Below are 12,534 nucleotides of genomic sequence, written 5' to 3' on the forward strand. Positions count from 1 at the left end.
GTCGTTGTCACCTATTTAAATGTTATGTCATCACTCTCCTGAAGGTTGTGTGTAGTGACTGACTTATACATATTGTTCATTAAGTTGACGGCAGAGCAAGAACAGATTGGGATCTGTCTGTTACACTATTATGTGTTCATGAGCAAGATGTCTTGACAGTTGAACGATGCATTGAAAGCTGCCATAATGACCGAGTTCTCCTGACGACAGTCTTCTGCAAGGAGCAGCAGGTCAACACAAGGTCAGGGCCCATATTCACAAAGCATCTCAAGTGCTGATCTAGGATCAATTTGGACTTTTGGATCATAATGGATAAGATTACAACATGGAGAGGAGGGGGGCAGGATCCTAGATCAGTACTCCTACTCTGAGACGCAATGTGAATACGGGCCCAGGTATTTTCCTGGCATGCAGAATGAAATGTTTTCCAATGTTAGTACATTACACTGTTCTGTATGATTACTGTAATCCAATGGAGAGTATTCATAAAACTTCATCTCTACAGTAAATTCACAAGTATATGTATTGAGTATTTTACTGAACACAACCCAAATGTAAAATATCCCATGAAATGAAGACTAGATTGTTTGTTAGATTGACTAGATTGATTGTTTGTTATTCTGATTCTGATGTATTTTTGTCGACATCCAATTTGTCAATAGTTCCAGTGGAGGGAAAGTTTAATGGAGCAATTGGTTGGGGGGAAATCTGTAATAATTACCAGCAAACAGCACCAACACTATCTCTGGCCTCTCAATCAAATCAATTTGGAAGATAATGGATATCCTATCCATACCTTGACAGATCATTGGGATTTTTTTGTTGTTGCAAGAATCACATCCCACATGTCTCTGGCAAATGAATGCACAATTATTTATAATATCTTGACTGGAGTTGTGGTAACATGTTTGTCTGTGATTTACCTCAAACTAATACACTTAGTTAGACTATCCAAAATATGCAGAACACGTGTTCTATGAAATATAACCTGGAATTGGAATATATCCAAACGATTATTCCACTAAAATCCAGGATTTTAGCATCCCTGAAGTTTTAACTCTTGCTAACTTAAAGGAAAAATCCAATCAAAAATGATCTTTTGGCTTTTTTTCTCCATTAGTCCACTGTTGATACAGTACTACAATGTTTTGCATGTCAGCATTACACTGCCCAAAGTGTCACTTTTTACGTTTGTATGTGTAAACAGCTACAGGAAACCCCTTTCTTCCAAATATAGATCACCGTGAGAAGAACACAGCCCCTAACACAAGTAGGACCAATACCTGCCTTGTACCTCAGCAAGGACACAGAACAACAGAGTAAGGATGCTTATGAGTAGGATGCCTCCACTATATCTACATTGAGCTCCAAACATATTGGGACAGTGCCAATTGTTTGTTGTTGTTTTGGCTCCGTACTCCAGCACTTTGGATTTGAAATCATAGAATAACTACGAGGTTAAAGTGCATACGGTCAGCTTTAATATGAGGGTATATTCACTTTTTGTAGATAGCAGAACCCCCCCCATTTAAGGGGACCAAAAGTTTTGGGAAGAATTCACTTATCAGGAACCGAGGTAAGACCCAAGTGCAGACTGTGAAGTAGCAATGTTTAATGTAACAGGGGCAGGCAAACGACAGGTCAAGGCAGGCAGGGGTTGATAATCCAGAGTAGAGGCCACGGTACAGGACGGCAGGCAGGCAGAGGTCGGTAATCCAGAGGCAGAGCAAAGGTACAGGACGGTAGACAGGCTCAGGGACAGGCAGAGTGGTCTGGCGGGCGGGTTCAGGGTCAGGACAGGCAGGGGTCAAAACCAGGAGGACATGAAAAGAGAGACTGGAAAAAGTAGGGGCTGAGACACAAAACGCTGGTAGGCTTGAACAAACAAGACGAACTGGCACAGACAGACAGAAAACACAGGTATAAGTACCCAGGGGATAATGGGGAAGATGGGAGACACCTGGAACGGTTGGAGACAAGCACAAGGACAGGTGAAACAGATCAGTGTGTTAAAGTAGTCAAAAGTTTAGTATTTGGTCCCATATTCCTAGCACACAGTGATTACATTAAGCTTGTGACTATACAAACTTGATGGATGTTTGTTTTGGTTGTGTTTCAGATTATTTTGGTTGTGTTTCAGATTATTTTGTGCCCAATAGAAATTAATGGTAAATTATGTATTGTGGGGGGCCTCCTGGGTGGCGCAGTGGTTAAGGGTGCTGTACTGCAGCGCCAGCTGTGCCATCAGAGGCCCTGGGTTCGCGCCCAGGCTCTGTCGTAACCATGTCCTTGTCTCATCGTGCACCAGCGACTCCTGTGCCGGGCCGGGCGCAGTGCGTGGTGTACCCTCTGACACATTGGTGTGGCTGGCTTCCGGGTTGGATGCGTGCTGTGTTAAGAAGCAGTACGGCTGGTTGGGTTGTGTATCGGAGGACGCATGACTTTCAACCTTCGTCTCTCCCGAGCCCGTACGGGAGTTGTAGCGATGAGACAAGATAGTAGCTACTACAACAATTGGATACCATGAAAAAGGGGTAAAATTTAAAAAATATATTTTTTATGTATTGTGTCATTTTGTGTCATTTTGTAAATAACGTTTCTAAACATTTCTACAGTAATGTGGATGCTACCATGATTATGGATAATGAATTGTGAATAACGATGAGTGAGAAAGTTACAGAGGCACATATGTCATACCCCTAAGACCATTACAATAACAGGGGAGGTTTGCATTTTTTGGGGGGGTTATGATATTTATGCCTCTGTAGTTTTCTCACTCACCATTACTCAAGATTGATTCCCATCTTGCATTCCCGCCAGTAATGTAACACATAATAGATATATTATTCTGGCAAAACTTTAACCTCTTTCATTATGGTATATTTACATTTACATTTAAGTCATTTAGCAGACGCTCTTATCCAGAGCGACTTACAAATTGGTGCGTTCACCTTAAGACATCCAGTGGAACAGCCACTTTACAATAGTGCATCTAAATCTTTTAAGGGGGGGTGAGAAGGATTACTTTATCCTATCCTAGGTATTCCTGAAAGAGGTGGGGTTTCAGGTGTCTCCGGAAGGTGGTGATTGACTCCGCTGTCCTGGCGTCGTGAGGGAGTTTGTTCCACCATTGGGGGGCCAGAGCAGCGAACAGTTTTGACTGGGCTGCGCGGGAACTGTACTTCCTCAGTGGTAGGGAGGCGAGCAGGCCAGAGGTGGATGAACGCAGTGCCCTTGTTTGGGTGTAGGGCCTGATCAGAGCCTGGAGGTACTGAGGTGCCGTTCCCCTCACAGCTCCGTAGGCAAGCACCATGGTCTTGTAGCGGATGCGAGCTTCAACTGGAAGCCAGTGGAGAGAGCGGAGGAGCGGGGTGACGTGAGAGAACTTGGGAAGGTTGAACACCAGACGGGCTGCGGCGTTCTGGATGAGTTGTAGGGGTTTAATGGCACAGGCAGGGAGCCCAGCCAACAGCGAGTTGCAGTAATCCAGACGGGAGATGACAAGTGCCTGGATTAGGACCTGCGCTGCTTCCTGTGTGAGGCAGGGTCGTACTCTGCGGATGTTGTAGAGCATGAACCTACAAGAACGGGCCACCGCCTTGATGTTAGTTGAGAACGACAGGGTGTTGTCCAGGATCACGCCAAGGTTCTTAGCGCTCTGGGAGGAGGACACAATGGAGTTGTCAACCGTGATGGCGAGATCATGGAACGGGCAGTCCTTCCCGGGAGGAAGAGCAGCTCCGTCTTGCCGAGGTTCAGCTTGAGGTGGTGATCCGTCATCCACACTGATATGTCTGCCAGACATGCAGAGATGCGATTCGCCACCTGGTCATCAGAAGGGGAAAGGAGAAGATTAATTGTGTGTCGTCTGCATAGCAATGATAGGAGAGACCATGTGAGGTTATGACAGAGCCAAGTGACTTGGTGTATAGCGAGAATAGGAGAGGGCCTAGAACAGAGCCCTGGGGACGCCAGTGGTGAGAGCGCGTGGTGAGGAGACAGATTCTCGCCACGCCACCTGGTAGGAGCGACCTGTCAGGTAGGACGCAATCCAAGCGTGGGCCGCGCCGGAGATGCCCAACTCGGAGAGGGTGGAGAGGAGGATCTGATGGTTCACAGTATCGAAGGCAGCCGATAGGTCTAGAAGGATGAGAGCAGAGGAGAGAGAGTTAGCTTTAGCAGTGCGGAGGGCCTCCGTGATACAGAGAAGAGCAGTCTCAGTTGAATGACTAGTCTTGAAACCTGACTGATTTGGATCAAGAAGGTCATTCTGAGAGAGATAGCGGGAGAGCTGGCCAAGGACGGCACGTTCAAGAGTTTTGGAGAGAAAAGAAAGAAGGGATACTGGTCTGTAGTTGTTACAATGGGAGGGATCGAGTGTAGGTTTTTTCAGAAGGGGTGCAATATGCATAATAATGTATATAGGCTTACAGTCACAACAACACCACTTTGCATTGCGTGGCTTAGCCATTGAAGGAGAGGGACACAGGCATGGCTAATGATCTCAAGTGGAGTTTCCGAGAGGAGCCTCTAATTACAAACAAACATAACTCATTTCAAGGGTTTATATAAGCTTAAGGTAAAAGTATTATGCTTTGTCGCTGCACTGTTCTTATGATGTCTGAGAGCAAGGACTTTGAAGCTTAGTTGACAATGGCCTAGAGAGCATCTGTTCAATGCTGTCTGAGCCAAAGTGCTGTAGCAGTTGTCTCGAAAGGTTCTGAAAGGTACATTTTCACAGCAGATCGTCATGCCATTATCACAAATTACAGATCTTAAAAACTGATACGTCTTCTGCTTGGATCTTTGAAATGTGTGGTTTTGTAAAATGAGTTAACCGAGAAACAGACGTAGCATGAACACTTGATTGATTTGTGTTCTCACATATCAGGGGGAGGAAATGTCCAAACAAATCAAATCAAATTGTATTCTTCACATGTGCCGAATACGACAGACCTCACGGTGAAATCCTTACTTACAAGCCCTTAACCGAAAAATGCAGTTTTAAGAAAATACCTATCATTCCAAGTGTGATTATTTCTTTAAATTGAGTAAGGAACGCTCGTATTCAAGGCTTGCTGACAGTCGTCCCACAGGTTTATATGTTTATAGGAGTGGTATTTAATGACGAAAGGGTCTATGTGCTTGAGGTTGTTTTGTATTCGAAGGCGAGGACAGAGCAAATCAGACCACTTCACACGTGAACGTCAGTGGCTATGTTTCATTCTCTGCGCCTCTCTTACCCTGGCTCTTGCTGTCCTTTCAGGGGACTCCAGAGGCTAGTTCAAATGTGTCTGATTCTCACCATGAATCTAATTAGATCTCTGAATGAGGTCTTAACATTTCCTTAGAAAAAAAGAACTGCACAGAGGGGGGAAAAAAAGGTGCTAAAACACCAACCCTTTTATTCCCCTGCATTGCACTTTGGCTCAACCCGCTCAACCCATCCCCTGCCCCCCCCTCCCTTTTCTGGAGAAAAACAAAGTCCAGTAAGCTAATGAAGGTTGTAATTAAGGAGATTCTGTCAGGCTGAATGGGTAATTAGAGCATGGTTTCTTGGGGGTGTTAGCAGTCCAATCTCATCAGAGCAGAGGCTGTATGTATGACCAGGGAGAGCACCCTTTCAGACCTCGCCATGGGGCCAGGAAATTCTAATTTTCACCTGCAGCGACAGCAGCTCTAGGCAGTTCATTCTGGGGAAAAAGGTTCGCTTGTTCAGAGTTTACCACTAAAATGAACACTTGTAAAATGTCACCAAAAAAGGTCCCTTAAAGTGTCTATGACAAAGTATTTTTGTATTAAAACACTTGAACAGATTGGATGTATGATATAACATAGGCTGAAAAGCAGAGATGAATATGAGAGCGAATATGAAAAATGTAACACAACACTCGTGCTGGGAAGTTCAACATTTACCGTTAATGTCACAGTAGCCCATCTATACATGCTCAACAAACCGTCTGTAGGCGATCAGCAGCATTTCAATGACATATCAGTAGCCTGTCAGTGATATCTCAACAGTATGTCCCCTCACTTGCACAAATACCAAGCCCATCTATAGAGGATCAACAAACATCCAGGAGACTATCAGCAGCATCTCAACTGCATGTCAGTGACAACCAGTGCTCGACTTGGGCAGGAACTCACCGGAGCTGAGGACCGCCACCTCAAATGTTCTCCTGCTTGAGCTCCTGTTCCTCTTACAGAATCTTAGCTAAAAAAAACTATTGTGGAGCTCCTGCACCTAAATATTAACAGTACCAGCACCCAAAATGACTACCGGCACCTATTTCAGTCCAAGTCAAGACCTGGTTACAATTTAACAGCATATTTGTTGTCATTCTGGTAACTATCCCGTAGATATACTTTGGGATTATCCAAATAAAGTGAAACACAAGTTGAGCTCAGTTGACGGTCTGCGGACTAAATAGTTCACATTCAAACATGTATCGACTGATGAGCGTGTTCAGTGAGTTCACTAACATTATAGTAACCCTCTGTAGATATGGATTGGGACTATCTAAATAAAGTTAAAGACTGTTAAGTTAATAAGCAATAATCACTTAACACATTTAAATGGGCAAATGTTGTTGGGATGATTGAAATCACTTTTTGACACTTGAGCATCTGGGGAAATAAACAATCACTATGCTGAAACTTGTCTTTCCTGTCGGTGATAAAGAAATGCACCAGAGGCCAAATTTTTAAATCAATCTTTTAATAATGAACAAAAATCACCTGATTGTCTATCAACATTTTTGACCTAATGGCTAAAGGCTGCCAGTACAAGTTGGGTCGTTGCCTGAGGAGGGAAGTAGCTCCCCCTTTCTCTTCATCTCTGTGACCTTTAGTTAAATATCACCCACCATCTTTCCTGTGCATAATATTGCCACGGTGCGTTCAGTCCAACAGAATGGTGTGCAATGTTTAATTCAAAGGAAACAGTGTACTGAATGACCAGTTGAAGAACGACTGAATGACCAGTTGAAGAATGACGTGATCATGGTGACCCAGAGAGCGACTGTGTATGTGCATGGTTTGTGCTTCATGTGGGCGATGCACAAGTCTAGCTTCACAACCATATTGAGCACAGCCTCAGTCCTTCACGTCCCTTATGTCCTTAAAAAGCCTACCAAGCCTATTTGTGTCACCGGTATGCCCACGCAATGAAGCAGAGTTGCCCCTTTAGGGACTCCTCTGATTGGTTTCCACATAGACACAGCATCTCGTTCTTGTAAGTCTGCCACGCCCTCTCGATATTCTAAGTGTGCAGACCTGTAAGTGGGTCTACATAATTTGGACGGTGGTTGACCTTCACATGCATGTAGCCCTGCCGTGAGAGACTTACATATGCTCTCTGCTCATCACTGACTACCATTCCCCACCACAGTTTTGGTAAACAGCTGAGGGACGGAGCCACTCTCAAATTCTTAGACCGAGCTATAGATGCAATGACTGACCATCCATGATATCAAAATGTATAGTTTTAACAATGTTTTGAGCCTATATAGTGTTGTTTACAATTGCATTGTTTAAAACAATGGAGTCAAACTAGATTATATTTTGGGTTTTGATGGAGTTAGACAGTAGAACTAAACTCATGAGACAGGAGGCATGTTTTATTCTTCAGGAATCAATAGCTGTATATTATTAAAAGTTTAAATTGGTGATGCATGTATTGCAGTTTAAGCCTTTGAATCTAAGCTCTGGACAACTGTTTTTCAAATTAAAAAGTGGGTTATAGATGGAGTTTTCTTGAATCACTTTATATGTCAGGATGAAACATACCTTTCTTTTGTGGCAGAATTGTGGATGAACTCATTCTCTGTCCGATGCTTTTTCATGCTTTTCAGACAGATACTCCCAAGTTTCTTTGCCATCCTGTGGAGCGTGGTGCTGTTCTTAGAAATCCCATCTTGCAGCATGTCCACTTGTCGCATGCCTTCACCCTTGCGATAATCCAGACAAAAATGAATTGTAGTGTTGTGAAGATTATTCATCAGTTAATCACAGATCAATCAGGTAGGGCCATGTTCAGATTTGGGAAGGTTCCACTTGAAGTTGAATTGAAAGTAAATTCCTTGCATACATTGATGCCAAACTATACTGTGAAGGGTCAGAGACATCTCAGACATTCATGCATTTTGTATGGTTTCAAAACCTATAAATCGTACAATAATTATGTTTACACAAAAAAATAACATTAGGTCTCTGAAGACATATAATTAAGCAATAAGGCCCGAGTGGGTCAGGTATATGGGCAATATTCCACGGCTAACGGCTGTTCTTAAGCACAACGCAACGCGGAGTGCCTGGCTACAGCCCTTAGACGTGGTATATTGGCCATATACCACAAACCCCAGAGGTGCCTTATTGCTATTATCAACTGGTTACCAACATAATAAGAGCAGTAAAAATACATGTTTTTTCATACCTGTGGTATACAGTCTGATATACCACAGCTGTCAGCCAATCAGCATTCAGGGCTTGAATCACCTAGTTTGTAATAAATCATTTATAACATGCATTATTGTCTAATGAAAATACAAAGATATTTATTTTTCATTTTCTTTACAAACATTTACCTCTCATTTGCCATCGTTATTCATAACGCAGTACTCATCTCTGGATTATGGGGCTGATTGGGATAAAGTGCGCTGTGGCTGCACGGAAGTGTAGCTGCAGCTGTTCTTTACCTACACTTTCTGCTGTATAACCAAATAAAAAACGCAGAGGCTAGCCTCCCTTTGTATGTATTGCATCCACAGGAACAGGCTGGAGTCGGATGGGTCGAAAATGTACCCAGTCCTCACGCCCCTCCTCAATCGTCTGCAGGGTGTTCGGGCAGCATTCCCTGGGAATCACATCAGTTGTTTATGTACCACATCATCAAACAACAAACATTCTATTACATAACTAAACAGGGTTGCCAGGTCCTCTTTTGCTGTATCCATATTCAAAAGTCAGAAATGCGAAGCCATTCCCAGTTTAAGTAAATAGGAATTATAGCGTAGACCTACATAGGCCTACTTCAACAGAGGGGATAAAGACCCACTTTCTACCATTTAGTGTGATTACACATAGTGGTGTCGCCTATATGCAGACCATATAGAAACAGTGGTCAATAGCCTCGGTCAGAGCCACGTATTCCAGTTACGCAGTAGGCTTTGGCAGAGGTGGGAGGCGGAACTCAACGGCTACTGCAGAACCACGGAGAGCTCCGTCACAGTAGGAGCCTTTGATGTCACTATTACGAAAGACATTCAAAACTCACATGTCATTTACTCAGCAACACACCTCTCGGGCCCGATCTGGTCTGCGATGGCCTATTCACATATCAGCTTGTTTTCCGGTTTATGGTCGGCTAAGAATAACGATGGGCTACCATGACAGACCCACTACACTTCTAGTTCTAGCCTTATTATATAGGCTAAAAGCTCGCTCATCAAAAACCCATGCTGATCTCATGATAAAATGATCAGACATTTCCAAGGATGTGTCAAATCTAATAACTTTGTGGGTTTGTCTCCTGACCTGGCAACCCGGGTCCGAGTAGGCTGTACCAACATAGGAATGAGAATTATAAGCTACTCAGTAAAAAAAACAGCCGCTACTGCATTAATACATATTACTAAACATTTGCTTCCAGTTGATTCATAGGCTACCACCAACACTAGCTAACAATGATTTACCCGATTAAGTTGTCTGGCAACTGTTAAAACACCATCTTCATCTTCCGTCCCCATTTCTTGCTTTTCATTTTTCCTTTCAGCCGACGTTTCTTCTGAAGACAGTTTTTCAATATACATGTAAAGTTTTTTATTCTGTTTGACATAAATCATTTAAATAAGTATTTTAACCAAACAATCCATTATATCTGAGGCATGCAAAGGGCCAGGTTGGAAAAATGTGTAGTGTTTTGAATGGAAATGGCGCACTGTTTGAGTAGAATTGGCGTACTCCAATTTTATAGATGCGACCAACGTCCATGACATTGCAGACAGATTAAAGAAATGTTTAACAAGGGATCCATGAAATAAGTTTAGAGGGTGTAAAACAATACAATGCAAAATTATTAATCTAGCTACAATTAAGCTTTAAAACAACAAAATCCTCTCTTCCCCATGACAAAATGTGTAGAATATATGAAATTATCTTGAAATCTGAAAAAATGTAACTTCTGAGCTTCCTTTCCTCCTTTCCTAACTCCCTTTCCTTTCCTCCTTTTCTAGCACCCTTTCCTTTTTTAGAGAAAGGCCAGTTTTAATGGCAGGCCATGCTGTGGGATTGCAGCTGGCTAAATCTCAGCTAGTAACCCAGCAATACCCATGGATAGATCCTGTCTTGTTAGGGGTCAGAAACACTTTGTTGTTTGTAGCTGGTCCCTTCTTTTCTTCTCCCTTGTGGTCAATCTCTCAGAAAAACAATTGTTAAAATGTGTATCTGAATTCTTTATATCTTTTCAAGAGTTATATTGTAAAACACCTTCTCTTTTTAGTCATAGATATGGTTAGTAGGTTAGTATGACCAAATTTGGCACTCATTGCCCCTTCGGTGGTGCTATAGTTAATAAAAAGTCAATAAAAAAACATAAAGATTGTCTGGAACAAATATGCCACTTGAATCTATAATGTCTGCCATTATGAACTTTCCCCTTCTATATTTTTCCCCTAACTAAACTGAACAAAAATATAAATGTAACATGCAACAATTTCAAAGAATTGACAGTTCCTTTAAGGAAATCAGTTCATTTAAATAAATTCATTAGGCTCTAATCTATGGATTTCACATGACTGGGAATACAGATTTGTATCTGTTGTTCCTGATACCTTGAAAAAAGGTAATGGCGTGTATCAGAAAACCAATCAGTATCTGGTGTGACCACTATTTGTTTCATGCAGCATGACACATCTGATAGAGACTGTTGATTGTGGCCTTTGGAATGTTTTCCCACTCATCTTCAATGGTTAGTTGCTGGATATTGGCGGGAACTGGAACACGCTGTCGTACATGTCGATCCACAGCATCCCAAACTGCTCAACGGGTGACATGTCTGGTGAGTATGCAGGCCATGGAAGAACTGGGACATTTTCAGCATCCAGTAATTATGCACTGATCCTTGCGACATGGGGCTGTGCATTATCATGATGAAATATGAGGTGATTGCAGTGGATGAATGGCACGACAATGGGCCTCAGGATCTTGTCACAGTATCTCTGTGCATTCAAATGGCAATCTAGAAAATGCAGCTGTGTTCGTTGTCCGTATCTTGTGCCTGCCCATACCACAATCGCACCGCCACCACGGGGCACTCTGTTCAAAATGTTGACATCAGCAATCCGCTCGCCCATATGACGCCATACACTTGGTCTGCAGTTGTGAGGCCGGTTGTACGTACTGCCAAATTCTCTTAAACAACGAAGGAGGCAGCTTATGGTCGAAAAATGAACATGAATTTATCTGGAAACAGCTCTGGTGGACATTCCTGGAGTCAGAATGTCAATTGCACGTTCCCTCAAAACTTGAGACAAATGTGGAATTGTGGACTTTTATTGTCCCCAGCACAAGGTGCACCTGTGTAATGATCATGCTGTTCTTGATATGCCACATCTGCCAGGTGGATGGATTAACTTGGCAAAGGAGAAATCCTCCATAAGGTAAACAAATTTGTGCACAAAATCTGAAAGAAATCCTCTTTATGTGCACATCAAACATTTCTGGGATCTGGGACCAACACTTTACATGTCGCGTTTATATTTTTGTTCAGTGTTTGTTCTTTCATGTTGTTCCAGTTCAAGTGAAAAAAAGGAAGCTGATGAACCAGTTCAATGGAAGAATAAAGCAGAGATCCTCCAGGCTCGAGTGGAAGACCTTGAGGCATTTCTGAAACAGCTACTGGGCGGGATGATGAAAACAAGGTAGGCAACATTATTTCAAATTATGACGTCTGTTTAATTGCATATATTATATATGGTTTATGGATTCTCCACAAATATGCATTAGGATTTTTTATTTTCTTATTCTGTCAAGTACATAGAATACCAACAAAACAAAAATCTTCACGTCTTGCACAATATCCCATTGACGGTACGCCCACATTCAGCAACCCAACATGCCATGAGTGCAGGATAATCCGTCAAACACGATGAGCCGTCTGGATTGCTTTTGCATGCGAGGAGGAGTCGCACATATTTAAACATTTTAGTAGAGTGGTGATGACATGGACAATGTATATTGCCCTTCTATTCCACTTTTCTATTTCTTCAGCAGGCAACATCAAAAACATTGTCACCAGATACCAGCGGCTGCCGAACCTAACGAAGAAGAGCTACAGTATGGCCGTTGCGTTCCAAAAGGTGGGTGTGTCCAAGAACGCAGTGGCCGCAGTCGGTCCCATTGCTGAGCTGTCCATAGCAGACAGACAGGTTGTTGCCTGTCTGTAAACAACTCACAGATCTGGTAATATTATGCACAGTTAAGATGGTGGGTGATATTCAGGTAAAGGTCACAGAGATGAAGAGAAAGGGGTAGCTA

Source organism: Oncorhynchus nerka, linkage group LG10 (assembly GCF_034236695.1).
Source record: "Oncorhynchus nerka isolate Pitt River linkage group LG10, Oner_Uvic_2.0, whole genome shotgun sequence".
Lineage (NCBI taxonomy): Eukaryota > Metazoa > Chordata > Actinopteri > Salmoniformes > Salmonidae > Oncorhynchus > Oncorhynchus nerka.